The following is an 18,575-nucleotide window of genomic DNA, read 5'->3' as shown; positions in this document are numbered from 1 at the left end:
CTAGTGGAGGGAGTGGAGGGAGCCATGCCAAGAATGGTTGCCACCTTCCTTCACCAAGGGTTGGAGAACTCCCTGCTCACCCACAAATTAATTGCAGCCCAGCAATATTACAATAATACTGGAGGCAGGTGACATTAGCACAGAAAAATTGAGTGAGCCTCCTTCCACAGAGGGTCCCCTGTCAATCATTATGTCCGGGACATATGACTTAACTTCTCTGCCACCACTGAACAAAGCTGGAACTGATAACAGCTATGTAATTCTGTTAATTATTCAAGGCAACTCGCCCAGCTCCTTTCAGGTACTTCAGCTCTGGGACATTTTCAATCCCAGCATAACATACACCTACAAAAAGCCTATCCATTATCATGGCCAGCTCCACAGCTTGCAAATATACTTTACCAGGGATCAAGAAGCCAGCCATCCCAAAGTCACTGTCGCTGAAGTTCCAATGTTGAACCTGTATTCATTTATCTTTAATTGGGGTCTGAAAACATACAGATAGATTTTGCCATTTTCTTCAATACCCACATCAATGAGAGCCTGGACTGACCTTTCATCTTGAAATAACAAGAATGCATAGCCTTTAGGAAGGAAGGCTTTCTCCCTGTTTTATAGGGTCAATCCAAAATCAAAGGGCCAAAGCAACAAAAGCTAGCTCTGATCTCGGTCTTATCTATGTCAGGACCACCCACAAACACCTTGTAAGAGTAGTGTTCCACTCCTTCCCCAATCTGGTGAGTGAAGGTGACCCCAATCCACTATAAAGCAGTTGATTTATTGTCCAAGAATTCATCTTCCATTGTGAACAATGACTACTAAGCATTAATAAGCAGAGAGCTATCAGATCCTGGGTATGAATAGTTTAGATGACCTTGGTTTACACTGGGATAAGCCCAGAGAATCCTGAGTACACAAAAGCACAGTGTGTCTCCCATCAGCAGTCATGCAGAGAAAAGAACAGGAATATTTTTAGTTTGGTTGCTATAGTTTGGATCTCATGCTTTCAATGTTGTTCACTCTGCGGTTTAGAAATGTAGATATACCACACCCGTACACTGCAGAAGTTCCTGACCCCTAGTCTGTTGCTTTTTACCTGCCTCTTGCTTTCTCCCACTCCAATCTCGAATTCTCTGTTTCCCTGACATTCTCTTTTCTATGTTCTAGGGCCAAGGGTAATCTAAGTATTCTCCCTTTGACTGTTCTAAGTCCTTGAAGAATATCACCTGAATTTGTATGGTGATTGCATTGAATATATATAGTTATTTGTGAAAGATGGTTATTTTGACTATATTAATTCTTCCAGTTCATGAATATGGAGTATTTTCCACTTCTTAAGGTCTTTTTCTATATATTTCTCAAGTAACTTAGACTTTTCATGGTAGGGATCTCTTTTTTGTTAAGTTGGTTCCTAGATACTTGATGTTTTGGAACACTATTTTGTGGTTTTGTTTATTTATTTTTTTATATTTTAGAGCCACACAAGGCTGTGATCAAAGCCTACTTCTGGTTCTGTGCTCGTGATCACTTCTGGTAATGATTGTGGGAAAACAAGTGTTACTGGGAATTGAACCCAGGACAGTCATCTGGAAGACAAACGCCCTACCACTGTACTATCACTACAGATCCTGGATATTATACTTAATTAATTATACTCTTTGATTGCTTTCTCTTGTAGTTAATTATTTACATATAGGTATACAGTAGATTTTTTGTGTTGACTTTGTAGCCTGTTAGCTTGTTTTATTGGTTCATTGTTTCTATGAGTTTTAAAGTGCATTTCTTAGGGACTTCTATGTATATTATCTTCTATGTACATTGAAAAAGTGATTATTTGACTTCTTCCTTTCCAAATCAGATCTCTTTGATTTCTTTTTGTTGCCTTATTGCTGTTGCTAGAATTCCTAATTTTATACTGAATAAGAGTTGGTGCGCACTGACCAAGCAAGTGGAAATGAACATAAAAAATGGGACTAAATCAAACTATAAAGCTTCTGCACTTCAAAAGAAGCAGTGACTAAAATACAGAGAAAGTCCACAGAATGGGAAAGAATATTTGACCAATACTCATCTTTTTTTAAATTTTTTTTATTTATGAATGAGTCACCATAAGGGTACAGTTAGAGTTTCATGCTTGTGTACAGTCATAAAATACTCGAGTACCCATCCCTCCACCAGTGCCCATTCTCCTCTATCAATGGTCCCCCCCATCCCACCCAGCCCCTGTGGTAGAGCATTCCCTTTTGTTCTCTCTCTCCTTTTGAGTGTTGTGGATTGCAGTGGAGGTACGGGGTGGCTATCGTGTCCAATCTACAGTCTGCTTTCAACCCGCCTCTCCCATCCCGAGTTGATCCTCCACCACACTTTAGTTGCTGTACCCTTCTCTATCTGAGCTACCTTTTCCCCCAGCATGTGAGGCCAGCTTCCAAGCCATGGAGCAAATCTCCTGGTACTAATTTCTACTATTCTTAGGTGTTAGTCTCCCATTCTGTTGTTTTATATTCCGCAAATGAGTGCAATTTTTCTATGTCTGTCTCTTTCTTTCTGACTCATTTCACTTAGCGTGATACTTTCCATGTTGATCCACTTATATGCAAAGTTCATGACTTCATCCTTTCTGACAGCTGCATAGTATGCCATTGTGTAGATGTACGAAAGTTTTTTAACCAGTTATCTGTTCTCAGGCATTCGGATTTTTTCCAGATTCTGGCTATTGTAAACAGTGCTGCGATTAATATACAGGTGCAGATGTCATTTAGACTGTACTTTTTTGCCTCTCCAGAAGTGGTATTGCTGGGTCAATACCCATCTTATAAGGGATTAATATCCAGGATATACAAGACACTAGTAGAATTGCACAAGAAAAAAACCTCCAACCCCCCCTCGGAAAAAAAAACTCCAATCCCATCAAAAATAATGAGAAGAAATGAACAGAAGCTTCCTCAAGAAAAAAGTACAAACGGCCCAAAGGCACATAAAAAAATGCTCCACATCGCTAATGATCAGGGAGATGCAAATCAATACAACAATTTGATATCATCTCACACCACAGAGACTGGCACACATTCAAAAGAACAAAAACGACCAGTTCTGGCATAGTTGTGGAGAAAAAGAGACGCTCTTTCACTGTTGGTTGGAATGCCAACTAGTCCAGCCTTTCTGGAAAACAATATGGACAGTCCTTCAAAAACTAGAAATTGAGCTTCCATATGACCCTGCAATACCATTTCTGGGAATATCCCGAGGTTGCAAAAAAAGCACAGTAGAAATGACATCTGTACCTATATGTTCATTGCAGCACTGTTCACAATACCCAAAATCTGGAAACAACCAGAGTGCCCAAGAACAGATGACTGGTTAAAGAAATTTTGGAACATCTTCACAATGGAATACTATGCAGCTGTTAGGAGAGATGAAGTCGTGAAATTTGTTTATAAATGGACAGACATGGAGAGTATTATGCTAAGTGAAATGAGTCAGAAAGAGAGGGACAGACATTGAAAGACAAGGTCAGGAGGATTGTTCCATAGTTGGAAGTCTGCCTTCTGAGTAGGGGGAGAAGGCACCTGGAATAGAGAAGGGATTACTAAGAAAATGATGGTTAGAGGGATCGTTTGGGATGGGAGATGTGTGCTGAAAGTAGATAATGGACCAAACCTGATAACCTCTCAGTATCTGTATTGGAAAACATAATGCCCCAAAGTAGAGGGATAGTATGGGAGAAATTTTCTGCCATTGAGGCAGGGAGAGGGTTGGAAAGGGGGGTATACTGGGGAGATTCGTTGTGGGGAATGTGCACTTGTGGAGGGACGTGTGTTTGATCTTTGCATGAATGTGACTTAAACATGAAAGCTTGTAACTGTACCTCACAGTGATTCAATAAAATAAAAACAAAAGAGTTGATGTTATAAAAGTAGTTTTTTTAAAAGTCTAAACAAGACCACTCTATCTTAAAGAATTTTCATTTAATATGATGGAGAATATTTCCCCAGACAAACAAAATATAATGGAGCATATTACCACCAAAAATACAATGGAATAGTTAATATTTATATGAAAAATAAAGGATCCCTTATATATATAAACTAAAATAAATAGGGGAATAAATCTTGAGCATGCTGATTACTAGTAATATAGATTCAAACACAGACAATAATAAAACGAGTCAACAAAAAGTAGAGTATGAAATACAACAGAATATTTTAATAAAGTAAATTTGGCTTTATTTAAAGAAATTTACTTAGGGAGAAGATATGAGATATGAGAGAAAATATGAGAGAATATACAAAGAAAGATAAATGTTCAAGAAAGAATGTAAGGCATAACCAGAACATAAACTTTTTGATTAATAATAAGCAATGACTAACATCACAATGAACTCTCTTAGACAAAGACTGATAGAGTCCACAAAACAAAAACCCAACTTTGCACAAAATATGATAAAATTTAAATAATTTCCAGGGAATCTCATCCAAATGAAAAGACAGATAGAAATAAACTTTTTAAAAAGAAATATAAAACAACCAAACATCAATTTTCAAGTTCCAGGAGAGAAGAGAGTCAGACTACAGAGGCACTCCCAGGCCTTGACACACCAACGGGTCTATATCTACACCCTGATGTCTGAAGGTAGACTGTGAGGGGACTTTAACCAGACTCCCATGCCTGGGAGGGAGCCAAGGAAAACCTCAGAGGTGTTTTCATACCTAGAGACTCCAAGAGGCCTGTGGGCCAAACCTCTTAATAGTTTTACTACAGGGAGCCTCAACCTTAACCCCTAACTCCCAGGAAGCAAAAGAGCTAAACCACAGAGACAGCTCAAGTTGGATATTTCATTGACCCTACAACACAACACTAAGACTACAGACAGAGGGCCTCTGCCCTGACCCAAGGAAGTCCAGAAAAGCTGATATGGACCACAAAGTCATTTCTGATCTAGATATATATGCTCTTTCTGTGCTGGCAGAAAAATTAAAAGCAAAAATACTGTTCAATGATCTGAATTTATGTTTAATGATATGTAAAATCATTAGGCAAAAAATCAATACATTTTTTAAGTCTCAGTCACACAATACTCGAACACCCATCCCTTCACCAGTGCACATATTCCACCACCAAGAGTCACAGTATGCCTCCCCCTCTCCCCCCACCTCCCCAGCCCCCCACCCCGCCTGTGTAACTGATAAATTTCACTTTACTTTCACTTTACTTTGATTACATTCAATATTTCAACAAAAAACTCACTATTATTGTTTGGATTTTCTCCCCGCTAAAGTTGGACCTGATGAAAAGGAAGCATTTAATAATTTGTTTTCCATTGCTGAGAATGAAGAGCTATGAGGTCGAGTGGCCGCACTAGCGGCCACACGGTTTTGGATTTCTGTATTTTAGTATTTAAGTAACTAAGTCCAAACAAATATCTTCCAGAAATTGCATCCTTGCAAGCTTGTACCTTCCAGCTACTTTATATTTCACATATAAGTGCAATCTTTATATGTCTGTCTCTTTCTTTCTGACTCATTTCACTCAGCATGATACTTTCCATGTTGATCCACTTATATGCAAATTTCATGACTTCATGTTTTCTGACAGCTACATAGTATTCCATTGTGTAGATGTACCAAAGTTTCTTCAACCAGTCATCTATTTTTGGGCACTCTGGTTTTTTCCAGATTGTGGCTATTGTAAAGAGTGCTGCAATGAACATAGAAATGCAGATGTCGTCTCTACTATACCTTTTTGACTTTCCGGGATATATTCCCAAGAGTGGTATTGCTGGGTCAAATGGAAGCTCAATTTCTACTTTTTTGAGAATTGTCCATATTGTTTTCCAAAAAGGCTGGACCAGTCGGCATTCCCACCAGCAATGAAGGAGAGTCCCTTTCTCCCCACATCCCCTACAACAGCGGTTCCTTTTGTTTTTTGGGATGTGGGCCAGTCTCTGTGGTGTGAGATGATATCTCATTGTTGTTTTGATCTGCATCTCCCTGATGATTAGTGATACTGAACATTTTCTTATGTGCCTCTCAGCCATTTGGATTTCTTCTTTGGGAAAGTTTCTGTTCATTTCATCACCCCATTTTTTGATTGGGTTGGCAGTTTTCTTCTTGTGGAGTTCAACCAGTGCATTGTATATCCTTGATATCAACCCTTTATTGGATGGGTACTGCATAAATATCCTTTCCCATTCTGTAGATTCTATTTGTATTTTGGTCATTGTTTCTTTTTTATTCTTTTTTTTTGCTTTTTGGGTCACACCTGGTGATGCACAGGGGTTACTCCTGACTCTGCACTCAGGAATTACTCCTGGCGGTGCTCAGGGGACCATATGGGATGCTGGGAATCGAACCCGGGTCGGCCCCGTGCAAGGCAAACGCCCTACCCGCTGTGATATTGCTCCAGCCCCTGGTCACTGTTTCTTTTGAGGTGCAGAAACTTCTTAGTTTGAGATAGTCCCATTTATTTATCTCTGTTTTCACTTGCTTGGCCAGTGGCGTGTCAGCTTTGAAGATACCATTGGTTTCAATGTCGTAGAGGGTTTTGCCGACCTTGTCTTCAATATACCTTAGGGATTCTGGTCTGATGTTGAGGTCTTTACTCCATTTTGATCTGACTTTTGTACATGGTGATAGGTGGAGGTCTAAGCCCATTTTATTTGCATGTAGATGTCCAGTTTTGCCAGTACAGTTTGTTAAACATGCTTTCCTTGCACCACTTCACATTTTTTGCTCCCTTATCAGAGATTAGATCATCGTATATTTGGGTGTGTGTGTCAGAGTATTCAACCGTGCTCCATTGGTCTGCAGCTCTGCCTTTGTTCCAGTACCATGCTGTTTTAATTTCTACCGCTTTGTAGTAGAGATGAAAGTTGGAGAGGTTGATTCCTCCCATTTTTCCCCCCAAGAATAGCTTTAGCTATTCGTGGGTGCTTATTGTTCCGTATGAATTTCAGGAGCACTTGCTCCATTTCTTTGAAGAATGTCAAGGGTATCCCTATAGGGATCACATTGAATTTGTACAATGCTTTGGGGAGTATTGCTGTTTTGACTATTAGAGAATCAATACACATTAAGAGAGTTTGATGGGGCAAATGAAGGAACTCACTCTAGTAGAAATAACTGAGAAATAGAATACAGTTGAAAATCTCATCATCAGAATTGAAGGACATGAAAATTGAATCAGTGAATTTCAAGACAAGGTCCACAACTTTATCAAGAAAGGGCTCAGATCAATTATCTAACCCATAAGCTAGAGAAATTAGGAAAAAATTGAATTCCAGAGCAAAAACAAAGCAGGAGATAGTAAATTTGAGTTATTTAAATCTATGGTTTAACTCTAACAAACCAGCAATATAGAAAACAATACAGGTCTGAAGCAATAGTACAGCAAGTAGGGTATTACTTTGCACACATCCGACCTGGGTTCAATTCCCAGCATCCTATATGGATTCCAGAGCACCAAAAGGAGTAATTCCTGAGTGTAGAGCCAGGAGTAACCCCTGAGTATCGCTGGGTGTGACCTGAAAAGCCCCCCCCCAAATATAAAGAAAGAAAGAAAAAGAAACAAGACAAAGGTTCAACAAAACCAGTAGTTGGTTCTTTAAGAGTTAACAAGATTGATAAACCCTTAGCTAGACTCACTAAAAAATGAAGAAGAAAACAAAAAAAAATAGGATCAGAGAATACAGGGAGAAATCACAACCTCAGAAATACAAACTCATAAGAGGTTGCTATGAATAATAATACCACCAAGCTCAAAAAAATAAAGAAAATGGACGAATTTAAGAAGATACTAGGAAATATAACGGCATTTTTATGGCCATGAATACGGAGCATGAACATTATAAAAATGGCCATCTTGGAGCTGGAGAAATAGTACAGTGGGTAGGGCATTTGCCTTGCATGCAACCGACCCGGGTTCGATTCCCAAAATCCCATATGGTTCCCCGAATACCGCCAGGAGTAATTCCTGAGTGCATGAACCAGGAGTAACCCCTGAGCATCGCCAGGTGTGACCCAACAAGCAAAAACAAACAAACAAAAAACCCAAAGCAAAACAAAACCAAAAAAATGACCATATTACCCAAAGTACTTTAGAGATTCCATGAAATACTCATTCAAATTACAAAGATGTGTTTCAAATACATGAAAAAAACTCTACTAAAGTTTGTATGTAACCATAAAACTTCCCAAAAAGCCACATCAATCCTAAAAAAGAAAACAAAATAATGTGGGAAGAATCAGGTTTATCAACTTTGAGTTACAATATAAAGCTTTTATAATCAAAACTGCATGAGGTAACCTCCCAGTTTTATAGACAGTTAATCACAGAAAAGGCACTAATTATATGAAATGGAGAGAATAAAATGTCTTCAATAAATGGAACTGTGAAAACTACATTACTATCACTATCGCTATCATCCCCTTGTTCATCCATTGCTCAAGTGGGCACCAGTAACGTCTACATTCATTCTGTCACATGCCAGTGCAGCCCAGTGGCATCTGCTCACTCTAGGAACATGAAGAGCACGTTATTGTTGTTACTGTTACTGTTTTTGGCATATCAAATATGTCACGGGTAGCTTGCCAGGCTCTGCCACGTGGGCAGAATATCCTCGATAGCTTGTCCGGCTCTCTGAGAGGGATGGAGGCATTTGTGGCAGCCCCTAATCATCCTTACAGGTGTTCCCAGTCTACTGAAAGCAAGATTTTTGTCAGCTGGCATGTTGTAACTATCCACATGATGACAAACATGAACTGTCTGCATCTCTGGGCAGCACCTGGGACATCTGCGGCCTCAGGTTGATCTCCTTGAGATTGATGGAATGTGCCCAGAGGTTGTTGAGCAGCTGACAGAGCAGGACCTCATCGCGGAGGGTCTGTGCCAAGTCGAACACACACGCCAAGACCCAGGTCACCTGGTGGCCTGTGGGCAGCACCCTGTAGTGGATGAGCCACTGTGTGCACCACCGCCATGGCTCCATGCCTGATGGCGTGCCTGCAGTACCTCACTCTCTGCCGATGCCACTCCATCCAAATCTTACAAAACAGCCAGCAATGTCCAGCAGAGTTCACATGCAGAGCTCCCTGCTGGGCTTGTTGAGACGCACGCTGTCTAAGGCGAGATGGTGAGCTGGGTTCGGGAGAGCACAAGGGATTCAGGTGGCATTGGTGCCATCTTGGATCTCCTCGCTAATACTATAGGAATAATCTCTAGTGAAAACTAGATAGCTACATATATTAAAAATGAAATTGTAACTTTACTTCACACCATTCACAAAAGTAAATTCAATGTAGATTAAAGATCATGATATTAGATCAGAATCCACAAAATACATTGAAGAAAACAACGCAGAACTCTCCAGAAATTTGATCACAGACATGTCTTCAATAAGATAACCACAGTGGCAAAGACAATAACAACAAAAATAACCAAATAGGACTACATCAAATTTAAAAAGCTTCTTCACAGCAAAATAAACTCAATGTATAATTTTAGAAAACACCGTACTCAACAGAAGAAAATATTTGTACACAATACATCAGTTATCTAAGACCCATAAAGCACCAACAAAACTAAATAACAAAGTATTCAATGACCCCATTCACAAATAGGGCATAAGGATGAATAGAAACTTTCCCAGTCAAAACTTATGGATGGCTAACAGGCACATGGAAAATTGTCATCATTACTCACGATTAGGCAAATACAAATCAAAACAACAATGAGCTATTATCTCACACCAGTGATAATAGCACATATCAAAATGTCTGAAAATGGCCAAAATTGGTGGGGTTGTGGTGAATAAAGTACCCTCATTCATGTTGGGAATGTCATCTGGTTAAGTCTCTATAAAAATCAATACGTAGATCTTTCTAAAACTAGGAATAGAACTCCCACATGACCCAGAAGCACCACTTCTTGGCATTTATCCACACAAAAAAAAGCATTAACTTGAAATGAACTCACTTTTGTTTATTGCCACACTAAGTACAATATAAATGATATGGAAACAACACAGATTCCAAACTAAATGAATGGATAAAAAAATTGGTATTATCTAATACCGGTGATAATGGCACATATAAAAAACAGTAGAAGCAATCTTTTTTGGAGGCGATGTTGTGAAAAAGGAACTCATCCAATGCTGGTGGGAATGTTGTTCTGTACAACACCTATGGAAAAGAGTATGGAAAATTATCAGCAAACTTAGACTTTAACTGTCATATGACACAACACTTCGGGCATATATACCCAGGATATAAAAACACTCTCTCTAAAGAATATATACACACCAGTATCCTTGTTTTAATTGTTTTAATTTTTAATTAATAATTACCCAGAATTTTTATTTAAAATCTTTCACTTCCCAGCCACTGCCACACTCCAGGCCGTTTTCCAGACATCCAGGCAGAACCTCACGCATGAGTGAAGCTCCAAAGAACCAGGTAAAGCAGAACTTAGCGACCTTGGGCTCCAGGCTTTACAAGACCTGGAAAAACATCCTCTATCTGGCTTCTCCAATCTCCAGTACCCCAGGGATCAAACCCAGATGACCCACCCTCCTAGAGCCAGATAAATACCTCATCAGCCGACCTTCACTACCGTCTATTTCCAGCCACCACCACGCTCCAAGCCACTTTCCAGAACATGTGGCCACAAAGTGGCCGCGTGACACATAATAAGACACTTAATACCCATTTTCCATAATTTCTGCACCATATTTGATGGGGTTGAAATATAATGTGAAACCATGGGAACACCTGTAAAGGTGAATAGAGGCTGCCCTAAAAGTCTCTATCCCTCTCAGAGAGCACAGCAAACTACCAAGATTACCCCACCCGCATGGCAGAGCCTTGCAAGCTACCTGTGGCATATTCGATATGCCAAAAGCAGTAACAACAATGGGCCTCATTCGCCTGACACTGAAAGAACTCCCAATATGGCAGCGTTAAGAAGGATATGCAAGGAGAGGCTGATAAAATCTCACGGACGACCTAGACTGCCAAAGAGAAGAAGGACTAAAACGACTGTACTTTCAACACATGTACGTTGGCATTGGAAGCATCAATCGAGACCTGATGGTGCAAGCGCAGAAGATCAAGCACAAAATCATTGGTCTGACCAAAACGAGAAGGCATCAATCACATCACGCCATTTTCGACACTGGAGAAGAACTGTTCCTCGGAACATGCAACAACAGAGGCATTGGTGGCGTCGGTCTCCTTGTCAAAACGAACTTGGCCATGAGCATTGATTCATTCGAATGCCTAACAACCCAAATTTGACGATTACTCTTGAATAGATGTGGCTCACTGCCTGCACTTTTTATCTTCCTCGTCTACACACCAACATCCAACTACGATTAAGAAGAATTTGAGAAGTTCTACATGGAGCTGGAGAAGTTCTATAAAGAAGACCACACCTTCTACAAGATCATTGTTGGTGATTTTAATGCCAAGATAGGACCGAGGAGGTCGCCCGAAGAACTCCATACTGGGACCCATGGCCTAGAATGGAATTAACAGGGTAGAGACTATCTGAGTTCGTCATTTTGACCAAGACCATCCATGGTAACTCACAGTTACAGAAGGTCGAATCTAAACGTTGGACATGGGAGTCTCCCAGTGGACAGTTCCACAATGAAATGGACCACATCATATTCAATCCAAGGTTTTGCCTGACCAATGTCGCTGTTGTCCCAAAATTCTAAACGGGATCAGACCTCCATCTCCTTCATGCAAAATTCTACTTCACAAAGCATGGAGAACGGTCTGCAATGTCTAAGTTTAAGAAGAGAACTCCCAGAGTGACCACCAACTTGGAGCTCTTTGGCACAAGTGTGGCAACATGGGAAGATGCCGTCCTTGACAACATCGACAAGGAATACGATCAACTGGTTCAGCACCTCCATGACTGCACGAAGAATGCCGAGAGTGAGAAAGCCACAGACAGATGCCTGTCTTTGGAAACTCTCGAGCTCATTCGTCAATGTGGTTTGGCGCGAGCCTCAGGCAACCACAAGCTAAAGTCCGAGCTCGCAAAGCTGTTCAGAGAAGCAATAAAGGAAGACCTCAAAGAGAGAAGAACAGCAGTTTTGGCCGATTCAGCAGAAACTGGGAAAAGTGTTCGCAATGCTCGCCTGCCCTTCGCCAACTACAAGAACAAGATGACTGCCATACGACGTCCTGATGGATCTATCACATCTTCCAGAGAGCAATGTAGAGGATTATTCACAACTTCTACTCGGATCTTTTTGACAGCCACATCCACCTGCCCACACATCAAATTCCGCAAAATTGATATGTCATTCCAAACATCTTCTCTTCTGAAATCCAACATGCCATTTCATCGGTAAAGACGCATACAGCACCTATTCCAGACAAGGTCAGACCTGAACACCTGAAGAATCTGCCACCAGTACTCGCCAATACACTTGCTCGGCTCTTCACAAGCTACCTGTCCATATGCAAGGTTCCGTCCCAACAGAAAACCAGCAGGACTGTTCTGTTGTACAAGAAGGAAAACATCCACAACATTGGCAACTATTGCCCAATCTGCCCGTTGACTGTCGTCTACAAGTTGTTCACTCAAGTCATCCTGAATAGAATAGGCAAAACACTAGGCGAAGGACAACCATGCAAGCAAGCTGGGTTTCGAAAAAGATTCAACATTATCAACCAAACCCACACAGTAACCAAGCTCATTGAATTTTCATGAGAGTTCAAGATGCCACTCTGTCTAATTTTCACTGATTCTGTTGAGACGGAAGCGGTCATCAAAGCACTGGTCAAACAGGGCTTTAAAACTCAGTACATCAAGATCCTCTGCAAGCTGGATTACGGATTCACCACCAGGATCTCACCATTCTACAAGGAAGTGATCATTGACGTAAAAAGAGGAGATCGGCAGAGTGATACCATTTCACCAAAACTCTTAAGTGCCACCGTGAGAACGTCATCCAATGACTAAAATGGGAAGGAATGGAAGTGAAGATAGACAGTCGGCAACTACACCACCTCCGCGTTGCTGATGACATCAATCTAATATCACCAAACATTAGCCAAGTGGCACAAATGCTGCCCTACTTCGAACACAAGTGTGGAATGGTCGAACTGCAGCTAAATTTCACCAAAACAATGTTCATGAAAAACAAACTAGTCCCTAATGTTCCATTTGCTCCTAATGAAACAAATGTCTCTGAACGCAGCAGCTATGTATACCTGGGTCGAGAACTCAACATGAGGAATGACGTGGCGCCAGAACTGCACAGGAGGAAGAGAGCAGCATGGAACGCCTTCAAGAGTGTCGAAGAAGTGATAAATAGGTTGAAGAACCTCCGACTCTGGGCACATCTTTTTGACTCCACCATTCTTCCTGCATTAACATACACCTCAGAGATTGGACCCTACTAAAACAGGATGAGAACGCTATTCGGGTATCCCAAAGGGGAATCGAAAGAGCTATGCTTTTAGTAACATGTTTCACTTAAGTCAGAGAAAGAATCTGGACTTCCGACCTCTGTCAACGATCAAGAATCAGGGACGCTGTCTTGTTTGCCAAGGCCTCGAAAATCAAATGGGCCAGGCATGTAATGTGATTTAGAGATGACCACTGGACTAGAGCTGTTTCCTACTGGATTCCATGGGACGTCAAAAGACTGCATAACTCCCCACCTACAAGATAGTCAGACTTCTTCATCAAAACTCTGAACAAATGGTTTGAGACTCTTCATGTTCCTGGAGCGAGCAAATACCACTGCGCTACACTAGGACATGATGGGCATGAATGGAGATGTTACTAGCCCCCACTCGAGCAAATCAAAGATCAATGGGATGACAAGTGATACAAGTGACAAGTGAATTTTTTATTGAATCAGCATGAGATAGAGCTTTGCAAAGCTGTTTATGATTGCATTTCAGTCATACAATGTTCCAACACCCATCTCTCCGCCAGTGTAATTTTCCAGCAAAAGTGTCTCCAGTTTCCCTTCCACACCTTAAAACTACCCCAACCCCACCTGCCTCTACTGAAGGCACCTATTTTCTCACAGTCCCTCTCTCTCTCCTTCTCTTCATGTCTCTCATTTTAGACATTATGGTTTGCAATACATATGCTGGATGGTTATCATGTATATCCCTTTACCTACTTTCAACACTCAGTTCTTGTCCAGAGTGATCATATCCAACGAGTATTGTCACAATGGACCCTCCTCTATCTTAACTATGCTCCACCCCTATACCCTTGTGATAATTCCCAACCATTGACCACTCCTCCTGGCCCGTTTTCCCTGGTCTTGGATATTAGTTTAATAGTGTTGTTTTTTCAGAGTGGTAGCCAGTTAATCTCCACCTCCATATCCCATAAGATCCACATCTTGGCCTCTTATATGGCACTCTCACTAGGACAGCCTGGCTACCCCAACCACATTAGACCAATATTCCATTAGACCCTGCTCTAATCAACATTCCCTAAAACCCAAAAAATGTAACAAACAGAGCAAGAAACAAGAAAACCTTAATAAAAACGTAATGGTAAGTTCAGGCCAAAGAACACATTCATTGAATCAATGCAAGAGGCTTCACAAAATTACACAGGAGCACCAAGTAAGAAGGGAATATCCTTGACTGCAAAAAAAGAGCTCACCACCCACAGAGCTTCTCCAGAATCCTCTGTGGAGGTGAGTGAGGGGGAGACACTGATAGTTTATTGGAAAGAACCACCTCAGGTTACCATAGGCAGCATGAAGAAACTGCGTGGACCACCACAAAAAGTGGGTGAAGATAGAAGCCCTGAGCCTCAACAAGGAATATTCACCTACATATCTTCACTGATAAAGAATTTGGAGAATAAATGGTGAGAAGGTTTAGTAAACTCAAATAAACAATGGAACAGACATCAAATAAAACACAGGAGAATATGAGGGAAACAGTGGAACAGACAATAAAATGCAGGAGGATATGATAGTAGAAATAAGACAACTACATGCAGAAATGCCATTAATCAAAAATTCGGTACATGAAATGAAAAACTCAATGGATGCCCTCAACAGTAGAGAAACAGGACACACAAAAGAATCTCCAAACCGAGCAGCTCACTACAGAGATGCCTCCAAACTTTAAGCCAGGCCAACTTACTGGGGTGCCTCGGACAGGATCATGAATCATCCCTCTACCTGCCCCCTGAGAACCCCAGCAGCCACCAACCTCCAGAACCCAGTGAGAAGTGCAGGTACGCGGGTTCAGTGACAGCGAACTCCAGGCCTCAAGGGATAAGGGGTGAGACAGTCCTTCTCATTCCCCTGTCCCCATGGGTCCCTGGAGGTCACGCCCAAAACTGCCTCCGGCTGCTATTTAAGCTCCTTAATGGCCATGCTCCAGAGACACACAAAGGAATCTCTAATCGAGTAGCTTGCTGCAGAGATTTCTCCAGACACTCATTATCTACAATTTTAGAATTCCAGGAGCACTGGGCCGTTTTTGCAACCACGTGACATCTTATGCTATTTACAATAAGCAATGCAAAAGAGAGTATGGGGGAGATTATCTGCCATAGTGGCAGAGGGAGGAGTAGGATGCGGGGGATACAGGGGCCATTGGTGGTGGAAGATGTGTGCTGGTGGAGGTTTGGGTGTTTGATCATTGTATGACTGAAACTCAAACATGAAAGCTTTGTAAATGTATCTCATGGTGATTCAATAAAAGAAAAACAGTAGAGTAAAACAGCTGTTGAAGACAAAATCAATGATCTTGAAGATGCAGAAAACCTCCACGCAACAGCAGATGAAAAAAGACCACAAAGTAATTTGAAGAATGTCTGTATTGTTTTCCAGAAAGGCTGAACCAGCCAGCATTCCCACCAACAATGCATGAGAGTCCTTTTCTCCCCTCATTCTCACCAGCACTGGCTGTTCTTGTTCTTATTGATGTGTGTCAGTTTCTGTGGTGTAAGATAATATCTCATTGTTCTTTTGATTTGCACTTCCCTGATGATTAGCGATGCAGAGCACTTTTTCATGTAAATAATGATTGGAGGGATCCCTCAAGATGGGAGGTGTGTGCTGAAAGTAGACTAAGGAACAAACATGATGGCATCTTAGTATCTGTATTTCAAACCATAATGATCAAAAGTAAAGAGAGAATAAGTAGGAAGGTGCCTGCCACAGATGCAGGGGGTGGAGGGAAGGATACTGGAAACACTAGTGGTGGAAAATGCACACTGGTGGAGGGAGGTGTGCTCGATCATTGTATGACTTAAACTTAATCATGAAAGTTTGCAACTGTATCTCAAGGTGATCCAATAAAAAATAGTTCGAGAGCAGACAGAGCTATGGGATGAATTCAAGAGGAACAAAAAAAGAATCATCAGAGTCCCAGAAAAAGAGGAAGGCAACCCCAATGAGGAAGAAAAAGTCAAAGATATTGTTGCTGAGAAGTTCCCAGAGTTGGAAAAAGCAGACATTCAGATCCAAGAAGCATGAAGAGTATCAGATAAAAGACCCTAATAAAACTACTATAAGAGATATTCTAATCAGAATGATGAAAAGCATAGAGATATAATAATGATAGCAGCAAAATCAAAGAAGGAAATTACATACAAAGGAGTGTCTCTTAGATTTACAATAAACTTAGCAAATGAAACCCTCCAGACCCAATGTCAACAATGAGATATAATTTAATAACTTAATGAAATGAAGGTCTCACCAAGAATAATATGGCCAGCTAGACTCTCAATCAGATTTGGAAGAATGATATACAACTTCATGGATAAACAGCTGCTCAGGAACTTTATTGACTCAAAATCAATTTTGAGAGAACTGAAGGGTCTACTGTAAGGCAAAACAAACCTCACAAACACATCAAAATTCTAAAGAAAGATGGTACAAACGCGACAATAATCTCTCTCACTATCAACAATGAAAATGCACCAAATAAGAGACTCACAGTAGCAAAATGTATTAAAAATTGAATCCAACATTCAACTGCCTGAAAGAAACACATTTGAATAGTCAGAGCAAAAATATACTCAAAGTCAAAGGCTGGAAAGGAATTCTTCACGTAAAAAACTCCTTCAAAAAGGATGGGCTTGCCTTTATCTTTTCTTTTTTTTCTTTTTTTTACTTTCCATGGTATTTTTTTATTTTATTATATTGAATCACTGTGAGGAAAAAAATACAAAGCTTAATTTGCATATAGGTGGAGCAACATGGAAAGTTAAGTGAAATGAGTCAGAAATGTTAAGTGAAATGAGTCAGAAAGAGGGACAGACATAGAAAGGTTGCACTCATTTGTGGAGTGTAAAGTAACAGAATGGGAGACTAATACCCAAAAACAGCAGAGATAAGTACCAGGAGGATTACTCCAAAGCTGCTCTTGTATGCTGTGGGAAAAGGCTAGAAGCCGGTCTTGCATGCTGTGGGAAAAGATAGCTCAGATAGAGAAGGGACCACCAAGTAAAGGGTGCTAGGAGGGCCTGTTCAGGATGGAAGAGGTGGGCTGAAAGTAGACTACAGACTGAACACGATGGCCAGTTAATCCCTCTATTACAAACCACAACACCCAAAAGGAGAGAGAGAGCAAAAGGGAATGCCCTGCCACAGAGGCAGTGTGAGGTGGATGCAGGGGACAGGGCGGGGGTGGTGGGATAGATGCAGGAACCATTGGTGGTGGAAAATGGACACTGGTGGAGGGATGGGTACTCAACCACTGCATGACTGAAACGCAAGCACAAAAGCTTGTGTATCTGTAACAGTATCCCCACGGTGATTCACTAAAAAAAAATATAAAAATATGTGTAAAATTAAAAAAAAAGGATGGGGTTGCCCCATAGTTGGGAGACTGTTTAATGAGCAGAGGGGAGAAGACAGATGGAATAGAGAAGGGATAACTAAGAAAATGATGGCTGGAGGAACCAGTCAGGATGGGAGATGCATGCCGAAAGTAGATAATGGACCAAACATGATGACCTTTCAGTGTCTGTGTTGCAGGCCATAATGGCCCAAAGTAGAGAGTATGGGGAATATTGTCTGCCATGGAGGCAGGGGGAGGGTGGAAAACAGGGGGGTATACCCGTGATATTGGTGGTGGGGAATGTGCAGTGGTGGAGAGATGGGTGTTTGATCTTTGTGAAATTGTAACCCAAACATGAAGGCTTGTAACTATCTCCCGGTGATTCAATAAAAATTTTTCAAAAAAGGATGGGGTTGCAATACTATTATCTGACAACACAGCTGACAAAAGTTATGAGACAGTGATGACAATTTCTTAATAATCTAGGGATATTTACATCAAGAGATAATTATTCTCCTAAGTATATATGCACCCAATGATGAACCAGCAAAATACTTCCAATAACTGCTAATAGATTTCGGAGGTCATTAGTAGAAACACAATAGTAGTTGGAGACTTCAGCACCTATATCACCTCTTTACAGATAAACTAAACTAAAACTCAACAAAGAAATGTTGAATTTGAAGGAAAAAATGGAAGAGAGTGGGCCTAGTAGATATATACAGCACTTTCATCCCCTCAAAGCCAAATAAACATTCTTCTCCAGTGCACATAGGACATACCCCA

At 40.9% G+C, this 18,575-nt stretch overlaps 1 pseudogene; it reads right to left on the bottom strand.

Annotated features, from left to right (window-relative positions):
• Positions 1-938, bottom strand: LOC101540305 (cytoplasmic polyadenylation element-binding protein 4-like; annotated as a pseudogene).
• Between the last annotated feature and the right edge of the window lie 17,637 nt (positions 939-18,575).

This window comes from Sorex araneus, chromosome X (genome assembly GCF_027595985.1).
Source record: "Sorex araneus isolate mSorAra2 chromosome X, mSorAra2.pri, whole genome shotgun sequence".
In the NCBI taxonomy this organism is placed as follows: domain Eukaryota; kingdom Metazoa; phylum Chordata; class Mammalia; order Eulipotyphla; family Soricidae; genus Sorex; species Sorex araneus.
The sequence above is the reverse complement of the archived record's forward strand: the minus strand, read 5'-3'. Positions and strand labels throughout refer to the sequence as shown.